The 23,838-nt window shown below is 44.4% G+C and overlaps 1 long non-coding RNA gene across 3 annotated transcripts in view; it reads left to right on the top strand.

The window, feature by feature from the left end:
• LOC120226487 overlaps positions 1-23,838 on the top strand; it is a 51,605-nt gene that overhangs the window by 19,630 nt on the left and 8,137 nt on the right. For 2 of the 3 annotated variants that reach the window (XR_005527027.1, XR_005527028.1), the window contains one exon: positions 528-1,079. This is a non-coding gene — a long non-coding RNA (uncharacterized LOC120226487). Of the gene's footprint in view, positions 1-527; positions 1,080-13,702; positions 13,821-23,838 lie in introns of those variants that run through there. The other variant, XR_005527029.1, reaches the window with a different exon arrangement.

The following is a 23,838-nucleotide window of genomic DNA, read 5'->3' as shown; positions in this document are numbered from 1 at the left end:
AGAAATGTATGGGGATTCATACAAAGTAGGATGCACAAAGATTAAAAATTGCCTCATGTTGATTCAGGTCAGGTTTTGCCACTAAATGAAGTATGAAAAACTTTTGTTGTTTCAGTGCTTTGTGAATTTCAGACAAGCAGCAAAAGCACCCCGGACCCGACCTGTTACTATCGCTGTGAGCTAGGCTGAGGCAGCACGGCCTCAGAGCGGGGCATCGGCTGGGGCTTGAGGGGTGGCACGCCCTAGATAATGGAGGTAGGGGTCAAGAGATATTCTGGGCAGGGGGCCTAGAGGAGCAGAGGGCAGAGGCAGGGCAACCTCTCATTGGGCAAGAGCCATATGCCGGGGACCAGGAAGGCGCACCAGAAGGCACATTGTCTTGGGTTACCAGGGTTACTCTGGGAAGTATAAACATTTGGCACAACCAGGCCCTGCTGGGAGATGCCTGCTGTGTAAGAGACGGGTTGCTCTTCAGAGCCAGAGTCTTGGAGTGTCACTTGGCCATTTACCCTTTGATTAATTCACAGAGTGGTTGGATCTTTCCCATTTACATTAAGAGGACTGGGCTGAGGGTGAAGTCACTCACCGGCAAGACACGACGAGGCCACAAATGGAGCTGCTGGTGACAGCTCTGGGAAAGCCTCATCTTGCCAATGGCCAGACCCTCCCTCCCTGGGTGTCCGACGCCATCTGCATCTGCTGAGTTTTATGAATGCCCACACCGGCTTTTCTTCAGTCCCAGGTCACATGGCCCATGCTCTGAATATCGTTTTAGTTATTAGGAGATACATCATTTTGAAATATGACATTATAAATTAAAGTCAGTCTTTTCATTTGGACTTAGGTTTTACCTTATTCCCAAATTGTCTTTACATCTATTTTCATATTTCATTCTGGCAGAAAGTTCTAAAGAACAGCTTGCCTTCACCTCCACCCCGCCTTCTGCTCAAAGAGAGGCAAAAAGCCTTTTGTGTTCATACGAGTCTGGACAGGCCACCGGAGCTCCCATGAGGGCCCATGAGGGGGCGCGGGAACCCCAGAGCCTCTGCCAGCAGAGGACACGCACATCTGGAAGGAAGGTAGGTTGGGGAGGGGAGTGCTGGTCACATCCAATAGATGGTGCGTTTTGGTGACTGTACAATATGGTCTCTAGCTCTTCTACCTTATATGGGTACTTACTTGGCACTTCAAAAAATGCATATGCTGCTTCTCATTCGCAGCAGAGCTAGTAATGCAAATACGTGGGTTGCTGACAAAAGCCACTAACATTCATAACTTTAAGACTAATAACAACTTTAATATGTGAGTGCGGCTGAACTCTCAGCAACAATTAGAGCAAACGCACGAGAAGAGAGGCTGGGAAGCCAGAGCACATTCATCTGCAGGTTACCATGTTCTGAATGATACGGTGTCACAGCCCATCAGGGACCTCTTGGAAGGCGGGGGAGAAGGAACAGAGTTCTAACTTGGGGTGCTGGCTGCATATTGGAATCACCCAGAGATAAACAATACCAATAACAACATAACATCAAACAAAACACTGATGACTGGGCACTACCTTCCAGAGACTGTCATTTAGTAATGAATAGTAACTATATTGTGATTTAACAATCAGTTTGGGGTGCATCCCCCAAATGGAAAAACATAAGTACTTTCTAGTTCTAACACACCACCAGTGTAGAGAAACTATTCTTAATTTTATTTTCTTGACAAAGTGAAGTCCAGATGTGGTTTGTTCCAGGGTTAATGAACGAGCCTGGGCTCGAAGGGAAAGTTTGGAGTAAATGAGAAATTAAAACTCAAGGTCTGATTTGCCAGCACTCTTAGAGGGTCACTGGCCAGCTGTGTTTGCCTGGGACTGGGGGGCTTTTTGGGACTTGAGACCTTCAGTTTTCAAATAAGTCGCCCTACCAGATCTCCCTGAATAAGAATGATAACCTTACCATCCCACCAGATGGTGCAGCTGCTGCTGAGAGCAATCTCCCTTTGCATGTGTGCCATCTCTTGGTTCATGAATGTGTTTGAATCTACATGAACTTGCTAGATCCTTGCTACCACCCCGCCAGAGGTATAGATTCCTAATGCAGGCAACACCACACTCATTTTACAGATGAGGACACTGCCACTAAATGACTCTGCCAAAATGGAGATGGCACATAGACTCAGGTCTTTTGATTTCGACAACATTTTCTTTCCACTGAGTCATGACCTCCAAGACTCTGTACCACTCTAGCAGTCTGCTCTTAAGTCATAAAGCATCTAATGTTGGCTTCATGCCACCCCCAAATGGAAAAACCAACCACAAGCTTCCTTTTTACCTAGAACTGTATAATCCAGTGGGACTCTAATGAAAGTTATTGCATTTGTAGGTGAGAAAGCATGTTGGAAACATGGATGTCTTTGTAGGAAGAAGTGGTCTCTGACTCTCTCAGACTGAGGAGGGACAGCTGTTATGAAAGAAGCATCTTCAAGTTGTCCTAGTTGTAGAATTTGTTCCACTGGTTACTTTTCCTCTTCTCCTTCTTAGAATGTCAGCTTCTTGAGGGCACAGTCTGGCTTGCTTATGGTTTTATTCACAGTGCACAGAATGTAGGGTGATGCAAGGTCGTGTTTGGCAATATCTTCTAAGAGCACTCAGCTCAGACCATGTCTGACGGGATCTCGAATGCCATCTCCCTAGTCCTACTGGGGCAGAAGCCTCAAGTCCTTCCAGAATTTACCTTCTACCCAGGGTAATCCAGTGAGACTGGTGAGGTCATAGGTTATTTACACAAAGATGCTCTTGATGTTCTTGGGAGAATGCCTCTCAGTCATTGGCTCCACCTTAGATGCACCATTTCTCAAATACTTATGTTACCTTAAAATGGGGTCCTTCCCCTAGAGTGGGGAGAGGCTTTCTGTTCATCTCTCAGTGAAATCTGCCATCCAAATAGCACAGCAACCAGAGGCCAAGCTGTTAGTGTAACAGTCTTTTGTCCCTACCTCTGTCGGCTTTCTTCCACTCACTCTTTATAGCTATCACAGCACCCTCAAGAAATATTTTCTTGAGATACTTATATGGCTGAAGATTTTATAATCAGAAGTTCCTGCTGACATTTTTGTGGGTCAACGTGATGGTGTGCGTCTCTTCATGCAATAGATGTGTTTCTGGAAATGTGTCTGTAAAACTTTAAAAGTGTACCGTTTCCCCAGTAGCTGATCATTTCTGAACTCTCCCTTTGCTGCCTTCCCCCCGCCCCCCAGATCTATAAAAGAGACACAAGAGAAGCCTGCTGCAGAAGGAGTCTTGAAAGGGAAGAAGGGAAGGATGCTAAGGCTTGCTAAACCTCAGCTGCACAGTGTCCCTGGCAGGCAACTGTGCAGACAATGAGGTTGAGTTGGCTCACTACGTCCCTCCTCTGGTTCATCCCGGGAGGGCAGTGGGGAGTCTTTGGGCATTCACATCTTGTGGGGCCAATAAAATTTGCTCAGACCAGCCCTGGGGGAAAGGCTGCTCAGGCCACAGAGGGAAGGGACTCCAAGGAGCTGAGACAATGAAGAACCAGGAGAGGGGAATGGCCCCTGTGCTCAGAGCATCCTGGCCTGTCCTGGGCCATGGTCCCTCCAGTTATGTGCTCTCCACCTGCTGGGCACACCCTCTCTGTGTGCTGGGTGCTTTGTCCCAGACCAGGCAGCTCTAGTTCCAGGATGGGACTGGTAAAGTGCCCATGCCTCATGATCCGTGTCTGAATTGCACAACCCAAAACCAGACGGGAGGAACAGCAGGAGGTGAAGAAGGCGGTTCTGCCACCATCACGCTAGCACAAAGCTTGGATCACAGTATGCAGGTAGGCAGCGCCATTGAGGTTCCCAGATCCTTAGTCAGTGTAATCTTTAAGCCCTAGCACTGCGGGAGTTGAGGGTGAAGGCATTCCACCGCCCCCACCCGCCCGCCCCTGTGAATGATTACTTTCTCCCCAGACTGCTGAAAACAAGGAGAAGACAGAGTTCTGGGATCCTAGAGAAGGAATGGGGATAGGGCTAATAAGTAAAGAGAATGAGAGGGTGTAGAGAGAACAGGGGTGGTGGGAAGAGTTATAAGGAACAGTGGAAGAGAGAGGAGGGAAAACACACACAACGCTGTGGGCAGACTCATACGTTTCCCAAAAATCCTGCTGTATAGGCCTCTGAAATTCTCTGCCAGGCCACCCTGTCAGATGGCAGAGAGAGTCTGGGGACCCCGTTATCCTTTCTGACAGAAGTGTGCTGGCTTGGGAAAGCCATTAACAGCCTCAGCCTCCTGGGGGACAGTTGTGCACAGTGGTGACATGTTCCTAAGCTCCAGACTTAGCATCCGCAGGGACTTAGGCTGGGTAAAAATCTGACAATTCAGCATTTTCAGTAATGCTCAGGAGTAAAAAGGAATTGGTCACAGGTGGTTTCTGATGGTTTTCTGTTTTGTGTTTGGGTCACTAATTGGCAGGTTCCTTTAACTTAGGGAACTCTCTTCTTCCATTCAGTGTTTTGGGCACTACCACAAGGCTGTAGATGCTGTTCCTGAAAGGTGGTGATGGTGGTTGGGGGTCAGGGATCTGTCCCTAGGAGAGTCACACAAGCCTGTGTTATCTCAGGTGACATTGGCTCTATTCTGATTCCTGGAAGTGAGAGCAGCTTCAGGCCCCTTGAGTCCAGGTTAGAGGTGCCTCAAACATTTCCTCATCCCAGTATCCAGGATGGCTGGGTTCATTTGCTTGCCCTGGACTTTTATAACCATAGACAAGGGTTGACATATGGACAAGGTGACCATTCTCCATAAACTTCAAGTTCTTCATGTGCAAGTTGGGGGTCATTTACCCTCACTGAATTGTTGTGAAAGGAGCTTCTGTATATGGCAAGGACAAAAAATGAGAAGAAAATGATACTTGTCCAAGCAATGATGTGTAGCTTTTCTTCCCTGTTCCAGGTTTGCCAGGGATCAGACAGAGTGAAGAGGATTTGCTAGCTCTGTTGGTGTCATGCCCAGACACCAGTAATAGGTGAGCATTCGGGTGCAGGGCCAAGGCCAGGCCCAAGCTGGGCAGTCAAGGGAAAACCTCATTGCAGAGGACACCCCCTTAAGTTATTAAGCATGTTGGGAGCAGCTTTAAAGGGTATCGAAGTCTCTGGAAGGCAGTCTGAGGGGAGTGGCATTTGTTACCCTTTTCTGTTTATGGCCCACAGAGGTGTTTGAGGACTGTTGCCTGCACAGCGGTCCCCCAGGGCTTTCCTGGAGACTCCAAGGGACAGAGTACTGCTTTTCTTGCCTGCACAGTTGTCCATTGGTCAGTGTGAGGGTTTGGAAAATGTCTTGGCTTTACACCTTTAAGGTAGCTCTGAGGATAGCCACTTTCTGTGTCCACTCTTGTTCTCAAGGCTATAAAAGGTTGGTCACCTGATGAGAAATTCACTTGGCAAGTAGGGTGATGCTCTCCAAAGACATCATACCTATAAGGTTTCACAAAAGTTCTGCAGACAAGTGAGAGAAAACAATTCCCTGAGGAAAACACAGGATTTCATCACATTACTGAAATATAACTCACCTTTTCTGTTACATTTCTATTATTACTTTTCTTTTACTCTGACCTCTTCAACTCTTTCCTACTTGTATTATATGCCTTGCTATAAGCTGCATCAAATCCCTTGGGAAGAGTGGCAGAGTGTACCTAAGTAAGTAAAGACTTTTCATGTCAGAACAGAAAATGCTGTATAACTAGGGGCTGCTATGTGATCCACTAACTTGAATAGCAACACAACTTAACCTGCCTAGGAGAAAGGCAGCATCATGTGATGGGAAGACCACAGGGTTTGAGGTCTAAAGTTTTTAATTTGAACCCCAAACCTTTAATTACAGAGGATGGTTGTCAAAGGTTGGCAAACTTTCTTTGTAATGTGCCAAAAAGTAAATATTTCCTGCTATGTAGGCTATGGAGTCTCTGTCCAGACTATTCAATGCTGCCATTGTAGTGCAAAAGGGGCCAGAGATAATGTGTAAACAAATAGGTGTGGCTGTGTCAATAAAACTTTATTTACAAAACCAGGCAGTGGGCCACATTTGGCCCGCAGGTTGTAATTTGCCAACGTCTGTTAAAAAGAGCCTTAGTTTTCTCACCAGATGTCTAGGGCATGTTGGTAAGACCTTGTCTTACAGCATTCTCGTTAGGATCAATTGAGCTAATGTATATGGAAACCTGGTAAATTCCCAAACCTCATGACATGTTAGTTTTTATTTATCTATGCTCCCTGACCCTTATGTTTTAGCTTTTACACTAAAATTCGGTATGATGAACAGGAACTGCCCATGGTAATTCATGGTAGCCAGTGGTACCAATGGGTTACTTGGCCAGTGAGCAGTGGGTTACCTACAGAGTGGTGGATTTTTAAGGAGCAGGCAAAAGTTGTGTCACCCATGGCTCACAGCCAGCAAATTGATAGGCCAAGAGACACTTTGGCTGGAGTAGCTTGGAGTGGGTGGCTGTGTAAGTGAAGAAGTTTTGAGGACTGTGGCATCATGTGCCAGACGGCCCAACCTAGTGGTAATCAGCTTGCCCCAGAGCAGATCCACATGGCTCTGAAGGCCTGCAGGGGCCTGGAGGTCCCAGCACCTTATATCTGTGAGTAGATGTGGCCATGTCTTCTGGGCATGTACTCAGTTTGCTGCATTAGGTAGGAACCCATAGCTTGCCTTTTCTGGGGAGGTCACTCTTGCTCATCCACTTACTCCACGGGGTTAGGCAGAGGTTTTCAGTGCCAGGCCTGAGATGCAGGATCTTGAGACTTCTTTGATGTTGCAAGAGCTAAAGTGGATGAAGGGGGTCCCAATGGGTGCCTGGAGCTCTAGGTGCAGAGTCCAGCTTTAACATAACAGATTCTTGTGGTCTCAGACAACTCAGTGCCTCTCTGGGCTGAATTCCTCACCTGTGTGATAACAATGCTCTAACTGAACCAGCATTCAAAAACAAGTGGTCTGCTCTGGCCTGAAGTCAGGTCTATTTGGTCTGCACAGGATTTATTTTTGCATTTGCATTTGCATTTTTTTATTGTGTTAAGAACGCATAACATAAAATCTATCATTTCAGTCACATTAAGTGTGCAATTTAGTGGCATTAAGTACATTCACACTGTTGTGCCACCATAATCACCATCCATTTCTAGAACATTTTCATCATCTCAAACAGAAACTCTGCCCCCATTAAATGCTAACCCCCATTTATGCAGGTCTCCAGGGCACTACACCCCTCACCGATCTGCATGAAGGGTTCTGATGGCATGTCTGGGTCTTGTGGGCAGTTGAGCTGATCAAACTGCCCTATCCTAACTCAGCCTCCCAATCATCTGTCTCAGGGTCACATACAGTATGTGTCAGTACACTGTCAGTGCCCTATACACTGTGGATCAGTGTGGGTTTCCCGATTGTCTGAGTGTGCTGGGTGCCCTTGACTTTAGAACATAACCTGCAGGAGTATTCAGGAATAAAGAGACATTATGTCTTCAACCCAATCTTAAACAGTTTAAGAAAACAGTAATATACCAAAAAGGGGGAGAGAGGATGATAAAGCAAGTGCAGTCAAATGGTAACATGTGGCATTTGGGAAATCTGGATGGAGTGTCCAGGAATCCTTTGAAGTGTTTTTGCAACTTGTCTGTAAGACTGAATTATTTCAAAATAGAAAGTTAAAAAATAAATACATGGATCCGTCCATAGAAAAGCCTGCCATGGATAGTTGTTTTGTTTTTTTTTTTTTTAAATGAAAGACTATATGCTGGCATATGAATAATTTCTTTTCTGGAAGGAAGCATAGATACTGTCAGCAATGATTATCCTGGAGAAGAGAGGTTTCATTTTTTATTTTGTGGCTTTTTATACCACTTGACTATTCTGATCATGTGCATATATTGCTTTTATATTAAAAGTGATATCAATAGAGATCACTTAAGTAAAGAAAATAGTGTCCGTTAAAAATGTTTTTTTCTGGGGAGCCTGGGTGGCTCAGTTGGTTAAGCATCCGACTTCAGCTCAGGTCATGATCTCACGGTTTGTGGGTTCGAGCCCCATGTCGGGCTCTGTGCTGACAGCTAGCTCAGAGCCTGGAGCCTGTTTCGGATTCTGTATCTTCCTCGCTCTCTGATCCTCCCCTGCTCATGCTCTCTCTCTCTCTCTCAGAAATAAATTTTAAAAATTTTTAAAAAACATTAAAAAATGTTTTTTCTTCATATTTCTCCTGATTAAAAAAATTGCCAGTACATGGAGGAGGGCACTTGTGGGGATGAGCACTGGGTGTTATATGGAAACCAACTTGACAATAAACTATCTGTAAAAAAAAAAAAAAAATTGCCAGTAAATGAAGGGTTTTGGGACTGAGCACAGCTATACAGCAGGTGAAGAGGGAAGGGAAAAAGGGTTGAAGGGAAACAAACATACACCCATAAACCTATCCTCTATGTCATTAAGGATATTTCCATGAGATTGGTTTTACTTGTGCTTGAATTTTAAAAAAAAATTGCTTCTTACTGGATTACCAGAAAATAGAATGGTTTTGGTGTAATTTAGTATAATATTTGTTTGAATTTTCTAAGGCACCGTTATGTCCTAGCTTCGTATTTTCTATGAACCCAAAGGACAGGGAAAGATGATGAACCGATTGTGCAGTTCTATGTGGAAAAATGAGTTCTTTACAATGGGAGATGAAAGGCCCAGTTAGGTCATTTTGTCCGATGTGGGCGAGAGCACTCCTGGACATTTGTGGACACTTTGTCTGGTTCCATTCTAAATGACTCAGCTAATGAGATTTCCATGACCTGCCTTTGGAAAAGTCTGCAAACCTACAGGGCTTCTAGATTAGGAAAAACTGCTCCTATTTCAATGAATTTTCTTGTGTTTCTGTGTCATTAACTGACAGTCCCTTTTCATTCTGTCATGATGGCTAGACCCTCAAAATATGACATTCTAAAAAAATTTTAATTCATATCTCTCTGACTTCGCCGTATTATAACTTTTTAAGTATTTTTATGGACACCTTGAAACTTCTTTGACATTCTAATTGCTTCTCCTTTTCCAGAGGGCTTAGAGATAGATTCAGAATTTTAGGAGACTTTAGTTGAAGTTCAGGGCCAGGTGCTACACCTAAATTTGAGCAAGACTTATGTAACTATTGGTATATTCTGGTGACAAAGGATCTGGGCACTGAAGGTCATCTGCCTCTCATGAGTTGCATGATCTTTAGCAGGTTACATGACCTTTATTTCCAAACCTCAGGTTCCTCATCTGCCAAATAGAGGTAATTGTAAGTGAAGGGTTACCTCATAAATTGTTACTGGGATAAATATAGAAAGCATTTAGGACTGGGTCTGATGTTAGCTACCACAATTGTTGGAAATATAAATCCAGATCTTTAGAAGTCCTGTGGGTATTTAAAATAGTTGCAGTTTGACATCCCACTTTGGCTCAGGTCATGATCTCACAGTTTGTGAGTTCAAGCCCTGCATCGGGCTCTGTGCTGACAGCTCGGAGCCTGCGGCCTGCTTTGAATTCTGTGTCTTGCTCTTTCTCTGCCCCTCCCCTGCTCACGCTCTGTCTCTCTCTCAAAAATAAATAACCATTTTAAAAAATAGCAAAAATAGTTGGATTTGGGACATCGGCCATCTTACTTGCCTTCCTTTCCTTCCAGTTCCTGCCCATCTCATGTGCAGAGTGGTCTGCTGCTGTTGAAGTAGTCGTTACTCCAGGCTGACCCAGAGCCTCTCAGTTAAGGTTGGGACTCCTTACACTGGATCCTCTAACCAGTGAAGAGCAGGCAACTTTTTCTGTATCATCTCCTCTCCTCTGTGGCCTCCAGATGAGTCAGTCACCTGCCTGGGTCACTACTGAGATTGTCCCCTGCATGGCAGGTCTGTACAGTCTACTCAAGATAGTCCTTATTGTCTCCAAGGATTGGAACATGCCTCCCCATTGTCTTTGCAGGGAGCCTGTCAGCCAGTCTTTCCTTCTGATTTAGCAGCCTCCACACCACTGTGGTTGGGATGGTTGTTCTTCTCTCCTCTCCTCTCTTACCAAGCATGCTGCCTGCTCACCTTAGTGCTGCCTGAATCCCACTGCCAAAGCTCCATGATAAGCAGCTCTCTCGTGTGCCTCTGCTTAGGATGCCGGCTCCACTCCAAAGGGGATTGGATGGCATCCCAGGGCACCGAATGGGCTCTCACCTCAGTGTGACCCTTGTCCTCATATCAGGAAAGACCCCCTCTGACCCCATACAAGTTTGGGAAGAACAAGGACTCACCTTGACCTCCAGAGTTAAGTGTTCTTAGACCCGAAGGCCTGGGTCAGCCTCAGAGTCAGCCACTGGTCTTTAACATGGGGCTCCTGGGTGCCTCCTGTCACCACCAGGCATGTCTGGGCAGGTCTGTATTTGCAGAAAGATCATTTCTTCTAGGGCCACTGGGTCTATGGCTTTCACCTTACAAGGGAAAAGCTGTTCTCACCCTGTCACATTCAGGGCAACTCAAGAGAGTTGCCCTCTATTTGCTGGGACAGATTTTTAGGGTTTTCTGGTTGTGATGTGAATCAGATGGGCAAGAAATGCCCGAGTCCAGGTGCAGCCATTCCTCATGCCTGGTCAAGATCATTGTGATTGCCATGTCTTCCTGGGCAAGGCTACTGGTTGCAATCACTGATTACATTATCAGTATTCTATTGCAGCTGTTCTTGACACTATCACCAGAATCAATGCAATCTTATACCATTATTGATGGCTTTGGCTGTGTTAGGCTAAATCTGCTAGTATTTTCTGTGTCATACGCCAGCTTGGTTTTGATTCCATTATGGTCTTTTGGTCTTCCCCATTTCTAATGTTTATTCTTGCAAGAGGAATCATGGTGACACCTTGGTCATTTGACCTGGCCAGTGTCCAATTCCAGAAATATATTAGGAGTATCTTTTTTGCATTTGAAAAAGGAAACAAGTGTCAACTTTCTCATATTAATCTCTAAAGGGACCAAAATTCCTCTCTGAAGGAACAAAGCACTCAAAATAGTCTCAAAAGTATAAAGAACCTCTAAGGTATTTCTATTTTAGAGGCTCATTTGCCCATCTGTCACATGGAGGGCAGTCGTCTTGACATAAATACCCTGAATGTGACAAATGTCACAGGGTAAGGATGGGTTTTTCCTTGAATGGTGAAGGCAAAACTTTCTTCTGGAAATATAGACGTGTCCACGAAGCTAGGAGGTTGCAGGAGGCGCTCAAAGGAGTCCTGAGAAGATGAGAGACAAGAAACCTTCTCCTCCCTGCACCCCCTTTAGTCAAAGCAGGTCAGATCTTATCTAATCTATCTATCTATCTATATGTGTGTGTGTATGTGTACATATGTATATATTTGTATGTATGTATATATGTATATAGTTCAAAGAAAGTTTGTCAGGCTCTGTACGTCATAACATCTCAGGGCTTGGATCATGGACACATGGGATTCTGTGTCTCCATCTCTCTCTGCCCCTCCCCAGCTCATGCTCTGTCTCTCTCTCAAAAATAAATAAACATTAAAAAAATTAAAGAAAGTTTGGGGGCGACTGGGTGGCTCAGTCAGTTAAGCGTCCAACTCTTGATTTCAGCTCAGGTTTGTGATATCACGGTTCGTGGGACCTAGCACTGAGTTGGGCTCTGCCCTCTGTCCACTCATGCTCTCTCTCACTCTCAAAATAAATAAATAAACATTTAAAAAACCCCACCACAACAACGAAAAGAAAGCTCGAGTACCACATTTGGTTCTATGAAATAACTGGAACTCGGTGGAGTCAAAATGTCACAGCCATGCCTCTCCAGGTGTGTTCATAAGTATTCAGAGCCTTCATGAAAGAAGAACCTTCATGAAGCTTCAGAGAAAATGACAGTGGGTGCAGAAGGATGAATTTTGGTATATCCTACCTTCATTTGGAGACTTAAAATGATATTTCCCACACTATACTTCAAATGTTGTAATTGGTAAATACAAATCTATTTAAAAATTACTAACTCATGACAGGTTCCTGTCATGACAGTCATCTTATGTGTTTTCAATCAGTGTGTCTTAGAGATACAACTACCACCATGTAGAATGTGTAAACATATTTCTTGTTCAAGTGGAACCTTCAAGCTTGGAGAGATGGCGAACTCCTTCCTGCCTTATCTTCGTTAACTTCACATCTCTCAAATGAGCAGATAATAGTTGTCCCACTGAAGAGCCCTTTGTCGTTATTTTGTTCCAATATTCAAGTGGGATAACTCAGTAGCAGCCCTTTACTGGCTGCACCAGCACAGCCTTGCCTGCTGGCCTACAAGGCATCTATATTTGGTGAGCAAATATTCCCTGGTCTCTGCGCAAGGGCTCTTGACCAAACCTCCCTTCCATCTGACAGGCACTTGAATGGATCCAAAATAAAACAGATGCAGCCCATTTTCCCCTCCTTGTCCTGGTTGCCATCCTGGGTCTCCTGGGCAAAGTGGAAGGGCGTTCCCAGGAGCCCACGCCTTGTGCAAAATTAGATCCACTTCCTTCCCCTCCCTTGGCCTTGGAGTCAGCTGGAATGTGGGTGGGAAGTGTGGACAGAGTTAATAACGCTCCCCCAAGGCTGTTTGGCTGATCGCAGAACCTCATGCAAGTGGGCACTTGGCTAATTTCAGAAATGAACCCATTTCCCTGGGCTGCTCCTGAGTATTTTTATAGATAGCAAATGGATCCTTGCATGTGACCTTCACAGTGTCACAGTTGGGCTCTGAGACCACTGCTCATTCTAAGTTTACTTCTGTTTCCACAGTATGATAAAGGGACTTCCTGACCATCATTCTTAGCTTGTTCTTGGGTATCTCATGGACAATTCTCTTACTATGTGCTTGAGAGGACACAGATTCTTTGTTGAAGAGAAGTTCAAGTCTGTGAAACAATATGTTGGCAATAAGAAAACACATGAAGCCCCATATCAGTAATCTTATATTTTTCTGAGGGAGGTGGAAGGGCAAGATATGTAGAGTAAGAACAATATGGGATATATGACTTCACCAAATCAGTGGAAATATCATGTTCCCAAATTTCCTTCAGGAGCAGCCATTTTCTTGTTTTCCATAAAGCAAGCATAATGGGATAAAGTCCACCATAGTTCCAGATAGGTTTTTATTTCTAATAATTTCTAATGAAACCACCTCAGGCAGCAAACCCTGATTCATGGCATGTTTTTTTATTTGGGTTTTTTGAAGAAGCAAACCATGTTTCATTTATATCCCAGGTCGTTCTAGTTTAACATGTATTACGTGTACATGGTCTTTAAATATCTCCAGAAAGATATTTTATCTGCCAGTAAATTTCAGTAACATCAAAGTGATTGGGATCTCATTAGGCAGTTTATTCTAAGGAGTGGTGGAATTGAGGCCCAGAAGAAAGAATCTGAGTGATCCCATTCATGAATATTCAGTCTTTATGAAGCTTCAGAGATAATGACTTGGAACCATGGAAAACAAAGGAAGGTGGAGTGGGCTTCAAACACAGGAGTTAGGAGGTTCCCCTCCCAAATACTGGAAAACCCTTGGCATAGAACCAGCTCCCCAGCCTACTGGTGAAAGCGGCTGCTGTGAAGGTAAAAGGAAGGGCATGGTGTTTCAGTCAGTCGTCTTCAGTAGGGAAAAGCTTATTTCCTTTATTCTGGTATTATGTTTATGCAGAGAACTCAGGAATGGAAAAACATTCTTCTGGAGAACACAGAGGAGGATTGAACCCACAGCCAGGTAAAGGGTTCACATGAAGAGGGCTTCAACACGTCCAGTCCAGTTTTTGGACCATAAGCAGGCAAGTAGCTAAAGGTCATAAGTATTGAGAATTTGTAGCTAATGCCTCCAAAATCAACCGCATGATTGTTTCAAATAAACTGTAGGAGCCAGCCTTCCCATCTGAAGGAGCCACTGGTGTTGGGTGCTGCTCTCCTAGATCACCTTTAGGGGAAAAAAGCTTCAAACACAGCTCAGTCAGGGAAACAAATAAGAAACTCATTAGCTCTGTTTGAGTGATGTGCACTGAGGGAGCTCTGCCCTGACTTTGGGGGTCCTGAACATCCCTCATCAGGTTGCACGATGAGTGAGGATGCTTGCAAACTGAGATGTTCCGGGGGGGAGGGGCCTCCTCCTCACTTTTGCTGGGAAAGTCGCTCTCATTTTCATGAGGTTGGAGACTTCTGGCCTTTCAGACCCTCAGCACCAGGTTCCAGCCACCTGAAGGAACGTGGTCCGGTGGGTGGGGTGGGGGTAGCAGAGGGAGCCAGTTGAAGGTGGGTAGCACCTGCTGCTGTCACATTCAGTCTGCCCCTCTGTGATACTCTTTCTTTTACTTTGGGAGTTGCCATCATCACCTCTTTACAAGTCTTCCTATCAAAATGACTCCTTTTTAAAAAATTATTTATTTATTTATTTTGAGAGAGAAGGAGCCCAAGTGGGAAAGGGGCAGAGAGAGAGGGAGAGGGAAACCCAGGCAGGCTGTGCACTGTCAGTGCAGAGCCTGATGCGGGGCTCAAACTCACGGACCTCAAGATCATGACCTGAGCTGAAATCAAGAGTTGGATGCTTAACCAACTGAGCTACTCAGATGTCCCTCTTACCATAATGATTCTTAAAACTGCTCTCACACATCTTTTATACCTGATGCAAATATAAATTCATGCATTCCCAGCACCAGGCATTTAGGGCTTTGGGCATAGGAAAAGGTGTCTGGGTCGGGGACAGTTTTGGAGAGGGACAGTTTCAACATGTCAGAATCCTCAGAGAGCAAGGAGAGGTTTAGTGGTCTGGGCAGGTGGGATGAGGACTCTGAGTTCACCTGCATGAGTCCCTGCCTGACCGAGACCTCCATAGAACTCATTCTTCCCCAGGATGGAGTCCAGCCTTGACTCGTGCTGACTGTGGACCCCTTGACTTGTTCTGTTGGATTCACATGTCCAAGGTGGCTCTGGACCTAAGTATGGGAAAGGTGGATGGTGGGGGGATGGGGGTGGTCTGTGGCCTTGCCTGCTGAGAACAGCAAGACATAAACCTACTGGAAGAGGGTGTCAGGCTCCACGGCCATGAAAGCAGAGAAGCCCTCCAGGGGAGGGGGGGACTGGTTTTGCCATCTCCAGTTTCCTCCTCCACATTCCAACACCCTCAGTTCAGTTCGTCCTTTCCAGGGAAACAGAGGACTAAATGGAGCTGCTACCTACTCACTTCAAAAGAAAAAAGTTTCTTTTATCTTCTGTGGTAAGATTAGGAGGCCAGGCACATTTACTTGTGTCTGAATACCTTAAACACACTCCTGGGAAAACATAAACAGGATTTATATGAAATGCTTTAATCCCCCCAAAGAGCAGTGAACTCTTTTGAAAGGGCACCAGCCATTCTGGAGTTAGGTGGGATAATACTTGCTTACGCCTGTTTCTCACCTGTGACTTGGCAGTGGCCAAAGTTCAACTGTAAACATCTCCAGAATACCTCATGGATGCAGGTGCCAGAGTGAGGAAACGAAGATGAGCAGACATGATCTAGGACTGTGACGAGCTCAAGATCCCTCATTTACAGAAAAACCTCAATCTTTAATTTTTTGAAAATATTTATTTATATTTGAGAGAGATGGTAAGAGTGGGGGTGTGACAGAGAGAAGGGGGGACTGAGGATCCGAAGCAGGCTCCTCGCTGACAGCAGCAAGCCAGATGCAGGGCTCAAACCCACGAACCATGAGATCATGACCTGAGCCGAAGTTGGACACCCAACTGACTGAGCCACCCAGGCAGATGCCCCCCCAAGCCAATTTTAAATTTTTAATGGATCTGACTTTCTTATCCCGTGAGTCTAACTGATTCTCAGTAAGTTCCTCATGAGATTACTGCAAACCACATGTTCCTAAAAATGTAAGTGTGGATAGAGTTTTGGCAGGTTGAATCACTGATCAGTATGTGTGCTAGGGTGTAGTCTCTGTCTCTCGAAATACAATTGGCTAAAGGTCTTTCTGTGTAAAGAAAGGAGCCCTTCCCATACCTGTCCAGAAAATCAGGACTTTCCCAGCCTCACAGAACTTACTAGGATAGTAGATTTCAAGATTGTCTCCTGCAATGGGTTTGTTTTATGGATGAGGAAACTGGGGCCCAGATAGGTTCAAGTCCTACCCAATGTCACACAGCTGCTATAGTCCCATCCAAGCTATGTTCAAAACAGTGTGTTTGCATGTAGACCCAACAGTGTACAACGTGATTGCACCTTGGACTTTCCACACCATTTCAAGGGTCAAACTAAGGCCAGTATTTACAAATTTTGTTGTAGGAGAAAGATACACGTACACGCACAGACACAGATACACACTATTGCATGTTCATGCGCACTTTTAGTTTTACAAAGGAAAGAAAAATTGGGAAAAGGAATGCTCGCTTCAATTCTTACATCCTAGGAAGGGAGGGCAAGTACTACACTGACTTCAAGTATCTGAAATACTAATCTTGCTTTCTTAAAATTACTCAAGTTCTTAAAATAAAGTGGGGATCAGTTTAAAAGTCAGGTGGGACAGAAGAGGAAATGGCCTAACTATCTCTTTTCCTCCCTATGAATTAATGTCTCTGTTGTCCGGGTTCTATTATGTCTTTGGAAATAATAACTCTGGAGGTTTATTTTCATTTTATTTATTTATCTATTTATTTTTTGGCTGCACCGTCTGGCCGCCCGTGGCCCACATTCACAGTGGGGCTCTGGGACTGGGCCTGTCCGGAAGAACTTCAGGGAGAGTGTTGTTTGCTTATTGCATCTGAATGAACATCTGCCAGAAACTCACAGCCCAGAATCCTCTATTTGTTTTTAGAGTGTGGTCATTATTTTTCTGACAATGCACCCCCACCCCCCTCAGCCTGAGAGGTTCTGGCCCCCTTGTGGGTGGGAAACGATCCAGGGCACCCTCCAATAGCATTTTCTTCTGTTGCTCATGGAGCAAGCTGTTCCTGATGGCACAGTGGTGGCTGGCAGGAAGTTAGTGCCACCCTGGTTCCCAGTGATGGAAAGGAAGTCAGAGGACTCTGCCTCCCAGAGACGCGGTTGCTTGGGCCGTGTCCCCCGCGTTAACACATACATCACAACATGGGGAGTAATGTGAGCAGGCAGGCCTCTGAAAGGCTGACCGTAGGGTGCTAGTGTGGCTGAGCCCCTCCAAGTGGGAAGGGCTTATCTGCCTTAGTCCTGGCCTCTGTGTCGCTTCAAATGGGACTTAAAAGCAATTCTCTAAGTGGATTAGGTCTAGAGATTAAGTTGAGTATCCTGTGTTGAAAGGCCTGGATTTCACTCTCTCCGGAGACCAGTATTTCCAATACTTTGGCAGCAGCTGCCATGCGGGCAACCCCACTGATGAGAGACGGAGAGAGGGGAGCCAGACACCACCTTTTCACTCTGGTTTGTCTACTCACCTCCCTTTCTTCCAGACCTGCCCCGGGCGCATCACGCACTGCACCTCACTGCGCCTTTGATCCCCATCCCCGCCTTTAAGGGTTGGGATGTTTTCTAGACAGTCACTGGGAAGACTGATTGGTTGTTAGGAAGGTGTCAGAGGTTCCTCTTCAGGGAATGTTTGGGACTCCTGGAGTCACTTGGTAAAAAGGCTGGAGGGAATTCATTTGACATTAGAAGTCATAACCAAATGTGGAGTTGTACAAGAACCTGAGAATCATAGGCTGCTGTTGGTCACTCCAGCCTTGATGAGCAGGATGAAGAGCAGGAAAAATTGGCAGTGAGGGGGATCTAGAGGTGAGGCATCCTACACTTCCTCAGGGTCCCTCTGTCCTGGCAAAGCTCATAAGAGGAAGGAAGGGGGACTCCTCTCTGCTTGGGAGTTGGGCACATCATTGCCCTCAGATGCCAAAGGGTCAGATATTTTTCACCAAGATGGAAGTTGCTTGCTAGACACCCTGATGTAGAAGGGGCCTTTGTTAATTGTATATTGTTTTCAAAATTTCTACTGGAAGGGGAAGTAATGGAAAGTGTGCAAACATTCAAGTGCCCACTGTGATTTATATCGTATATGGATTTTCCATGTAGTTCATTCATACACCCTACATCAACACTTGAGGTAAAGAAAATGGACTCCATTGTGCAAATATCAGTTGAGAGAACTTTGGGAAATTGCTTAGGTTCAAGTCTCTAAGAGGTGACAGAGCAAGGAATTGAACCCAGGACATTCAGTTTACGCAGGATTGACTGATGCTATGATGCTCACACTGTGCACTTATGAGACGGAGGATGTGAATTTTCCACATCAGTTGTGGAATCCACATTTGGCTCAGGGGACAGACCGGCACCCTCCCCCATACTTGCTTTTACACATGGTGGCCAGCTGTGGCTCCCGCCCGGAGTAGAGATGGAACAGAGCCAAGACTGCACATCAAAGACTAGCAGGGAAATGTGCACTGCTCCTTCCTGGCTCTGGCCTCAATTGCATGCTTTCTGGCCTGTATGAAATTAACCATGGCAAGAGGATTGGGGGAATCCTGTTGTGGAGGACAAACACTGTTTTCCCAGCTTTGTCCAATCCAATTACAACTGTTGATAGGTAGGCAGGTAGTGGATGGTGAAAAAAAGGTCCAGAGGTTTCTTTATAAGTAAGTTCTTATGACTTTCACTGGGAAGTGCAAGAATCCTTGACCAAACAGTTGAAACTGCTTAAAATAAAAAGGCAAAGATCAAAGAAGCATAAACTCTTAGTCACTTAACAGTGTCATGGAATGAGGTGATCTTACCAGTTTTTCAAGGAATTGGAATAATATAAAATATTCTTAACAAATTCTGTGGAATGTAATAATTCAGAAACAGAAATCTGCTAAGCCCCCGTACTGTGCTCTACATAAAGTTCCACAAGGCCCCAGAGAGCTTCTAGCCCAGTGGGAAGACAGACATTTGAACAATCAGAGTCCCAAACAATTAGGACAGTAGCTGAAGTAAGCAAAGAATGCTTTATAAACAGAAGAACATGGATGGTTTTATTTGGGGGAGTGAGGAAGATCTTGGAGTCTTCCCAAGATTGAAGTATTTTAGCTGAAGGCTGAAGCCTGGCTGAGCAAAGGGAGAAGGACATTTAGGGCTGAGAGCCATATATGCAAAAATGTGAACATGAAAATGGGGCTGTTGTGTTTGGGAACTGGCTTTTAGACTATCATTTGTAACATAACTGATCACTGTTGTCTACTGTAAGTGTAGAGTGTTGAATTGCAATTTATTAGACAATAAAACAAATTTTACTATATGGTATCAGGATGCACAGGCTTTGGGTTTAAGAAGACTGAGTTAGGATCTTGGCACTGCCACACTATTTGTTCATTCATTCATTCAAATACATCATCAGGCAATATGCTTGGTTCATTCATTCAAATATATAATCAGGCAACATGCTTGGTTCTGGACATAAAAAAAGCGAGCGAGGACATAGTAGCTACTCTTTAAAGATGTGACAAGTTTAGAGGTAAAGTGATATGTAGAAGGATACAAAACGGGCGCTTTTTTGAGTCCCTCTGAGAGCAGGGAGTAGAATCAGTGATGGGAGGATCTTCTCGGAGGAAATGACCTTTGATCTGAATTTTAAATCTGAAGGAAAGTTAAGAGGTCACAGAAAGGTGGGACAAGAGAATAGGAGAGAACATTCCAGGCAGAAAGGAAAGGGATAGAGATAAGGAATCCCTGCGTGTAAGAGGACCTAGAAGCAAGCCTGTGTTTCTGGAGTGTGAAACGTGAAGAGGGGTGGGTAGCAAGGGCAGGGTTGATGATGTCTTCAGGGCCAGGTGATGGAGGGATCTGTATAGCATGAACCTAGTGTTTCATTCTGGTTGCATATTAGAATCACCTTTGGTACTTTAAAAAGGTAAAATGTTCAGTCCCTGTAGAAAGGGTCCTGGTTTAATTGGACTGGGTCTGGCTGTGTTGCTGTTTGTTTTACAAACTGCGTGACTGAAGTGCACTTAGGGCTGAGAACTGCTCTTGTGGGTGTTGGCTGGGAAGCTGTTGAATAGCCGCAGTAAAGGCATGGCCTAGTCACCTGGGTAACAGAGAAAGGGTCTTTCTGATAAAAGTCTGGAGAAACCAGCAACATAAGACATAGGGAAAACATTTTGGGAGCAAACATCCGTACTAGGGATGATGAAGATTTGGATGGGGCAGCGGTTATGGGAATAAGGCAGGTAGAAGATGATTCTGAGAAGCGTTCAGAAGATAAAATAAGCAGGGGTCAATTGATGACATCAAGGTGAGGCTGCGGGAGGGCATAAGGATGGATCCCACACTCACTGCTGGCTATCTGGTAGGATGGCCCATTCACATAGAAGACACCAGTTAGATTTGCATTTTAAATAAACAAAGAAGTTTTTTAGTGTAAGTATACCTCATGCAATATATGAAGCAATATACATATATATATTCTCCACTCCCACCCCCTAAATCTGATAATCTTAGTCCCTGGCCTAAGGTAGAGACATCAATTAAACAGAGAGTATATGGGAATCAGAAAATCTCTGAAGTTGTGTTGGCAATGAATCCAGATCTAGACTTGGGAACTTTGCAGTGTGCAGGTAGAAGTATCTAGTTGGCAGTTCGATACATATGTCTGAAGTCTGCAGAGATAGCCAGGCTAAAATCATCAGTGTATTTTTTTAAATGTTTATTTTTTTGAGAGAGAGAGAGAGCATGAGCAGGGGAGGGGCAGAGAAAGAGGGAGACAGAGGATCCAAAGTGGGCTCTGTGCTGACAGTAGCATGCCCAATGTGGGGCTTGAAGACATGAGTCAGATCATGACCTGAGCCGAAGTCAGATGCTCAGCTGATTGAGCCACCCAAGTGCCCCATGATGAGTGTATATATGTAGATGTTGAAAACATGGAATGTGGATGAGTTTTCTCAGGCATACCAGACAGAGTGGGAGAAGCAGAAGCCCACGATGGCACCCTGTTTTCTAGGTCACTTTGAGCAAGTCATGTAACTTCTCTGAGCTTTAACTCCCCAGAGAATAATCAAGTGGAGAATAATAAAACCTGTGTCATAGTGTTGTCATATACATTGTCATATACGTGTATAATACCATGTAAAAGGCCCTGGGTACCTTGCCTGGCTCCTCCCATCATCAACATTTTCCTTGTCATTATCAGCATCATTTAAATAGATCATATAAACCAATGAGCAAAGACAAGCTGGTGTCTATGAAGACAAATATGTAAAAATATTAACAAAATAATATTATTAAGAAATAAAGACAAACAATAAAAATAACAAAGACCCAAACTATAAATTATTTTATGCAGCTCAAATAGTAGGAGAACTCAGAAGGTTAATTCCTCCGTTACAATATTCTCAATTTTTACCAGTTTTATTCTCCAGAGGATGGAGTGAAGGAAGGTAATTTGCAACCCCCAAACCACCCTACCAACAGTGTCTTTAGCAAAGAGTTTATTTTCTTTTACTTTAGCCTTTCTGGGAAACAAATGTTTAAAGATAAAAGTAATACTCATTTTCTGTAGCAGGGGAAAGAATGTTAATTGTCTGAATCATCCCACAAATATAAACAGATTGGGCGTGCACTTGTGCACACGCACACACACACATGCTCATACACGTGTGCTCACGCGCATGTGCACACATGCATGTGCATACACGCACACACGCATGCACGCACACACCCAGACCCCTCTGATCTCTCTTCAAATTTTGTCCAGACACGTTAGCCACACAATGAGTCACTGTTTGTTCTGTACATACAGAAAGAAACAGGACCACCAGGGCTTTTTAATCTCGTACGAAAGGTGAGAAACTAATGCCTTGATGAAAAGAAAAGGGAACATAGAAATGTTTGGAAAAGACTCAAAATAACTAATTCCACAAAGGACTCCATTTAGCTCATCCTACATACTGTAAACAGTTTTAAAGAAACTTATATTCATATATCTCAAACACTTATTTCAAGCTTCTGTTTGATATGCACTTTCTGTTCATATCCCAGTGGGTAACAGAGTACTACCCTTGCCCATTCCATCTGACCATCAAAGTGCCAAAATTTATGAAATGATCTCATAATGCCTTGCTCTACTGTAATAAATTACAATTAGGAAATAAAGAAGAAATGTGAGACTCAGGACTTAGTCTCTGAGCTTTGGAGGAAAGAGATTGATTTAAATATATGAATACAGTTTCAAGTTCCCTCCATCATAGCGTATGGAGAGAAAGTGAAAGGAAGCAGGTAGCAGCAGCTGTGTTTGTTTGCTCATTCATTTCATACCCATAGGCATTAAAGACCAATCAGGAGTTTGGTCTTGTGAGGCAGAAATGGGGGTAGACAGGCAGATAACCAGCTTCCTATTATTATACAGTGTGATAGGGCTGCACTTAGAACAAAGTGTTAAGAGAGAAGACCCTTGGATTAATTCTGCCTGGGTGGGTACCAGAAGGCTTAGCCTGAGTTTTCCAGCTAGTTGCTCATACAGTCTTAAATTTAGAGGATTAAAAAGAAAAAAAGAAAAAAAAAAACAACCCACCATTGCCTGACTTGTTATGGTTCAATACTCTCCTGGAAGAATTAGTGTTTGCCTCCTCTAGGCAACCTCCACACTTATTTCATGCCTCCATGATGGCTAGATTCCTTTGTATGAGTCTACATGGCTACTGCCCAAAGTAGGGTTGAGCTTTGTTCACATGCACCTTACCAGCACCCAGATGCAAAACACCCAGTAGGTTTCTTGTACATTTGCTGTTCATATGAATGAATGCCAGTGTGGGGCCATACTAGAAAACAAGAGTCCTCTGGAGAAGGAGTTTTCTCACCCTGCCCTCACCCACATCTCTTTGCTAAATGAAGGGCGATGCAGATATCTAGAAGTGTCAAGGGTCAGAATATTTGATGCTCTTAGCTTCTATTTCTGTGTCTTTGCTGGGGACATGTCACCCTTGTGAGAGGGCAGTAGGATGGATTACAAAAGTAGGGAACAAAATGGTGGGATTGGTGAGCTCATTCAGTGAATGAGGATTGCCAGGAGCCTTCCTATTATCTATTTCAAATTGTCACAAACCACTGACAGGCCCATTAAGAAGAATTCAACCCAACTGACTGATTCTCAGTCTGGGAGCAGAATGAAGAAGAAACCACCATTGTTGTCAGCCCAAGAGGCCATACGGTTGCTTTTCTGCCTTTCTTTTTTGTATAAGTTTATTTTATTTATTTTGAGAGAGAGCTCGAGTGATGGGCAGAGCAAGGGGGAGAGAGAGAATCCAAACCAGGCTCTGTAATGTCAGCACATAGCTCAACGTGGAGCTCAATCCCATGAACTGTGACATCATGACCTGAGCTGAAATCAAGAATCAGACACTCACTGTGACTGGCGTGATGTGGAATCTCAGTGTGGTTTTGATTTGTATTTTCCTGATGATAAGGGACGTTGAGCCTCGTTTCATGTGCCAGTTGGCCATCTGGATGTTCTCTTTGGAGAAGTGTCTGTTCATGTCTTCTGCCCATTTCTTCACTAGTTTCTTTTTTGGGTGTGGAGTTTGGTGAATTCCTTATAGATTTTGGATACTAGCCCTTTATCTGATATGTCATTTGCAACTATCTTTTCCCATTCCGTCAGTTGCCTATTAGTTTTATTGATTGTTTCCTTTGCTGTGCAGAAGCTTTTTATCGTGATGAGGTCCCAATAGTTCATGGATCAAGAAGATGTGGTTTATCCATACAATGGAACATTACATGGCAATGAGCAAGAATGAAATCTGGCCATTTGTAGCAACATGGATAGAACTTGAGGGTGTTATGCTGAGTGAAATAAGTCAGGCAGAGAAGGACAG

This window comes from Hyaena hyaena, unplaced genomic scaffold (genome assembly GCF_003009895.1).
Source record: "Hyaena hyaena isolate Hyena2069 unplaced genomic scaffold, ASM300989v1 scaffold_1699, whole genome shotgun sequence".
NCBI lineage: Eukaryota > Metazoa > Chordata > Mammalia > Carnivora > Hyaenidae > Hyaena > Hyaena hyaena.
This window is presented reverse-complemented; position numbering and strand designations above follow the sequence as displayed.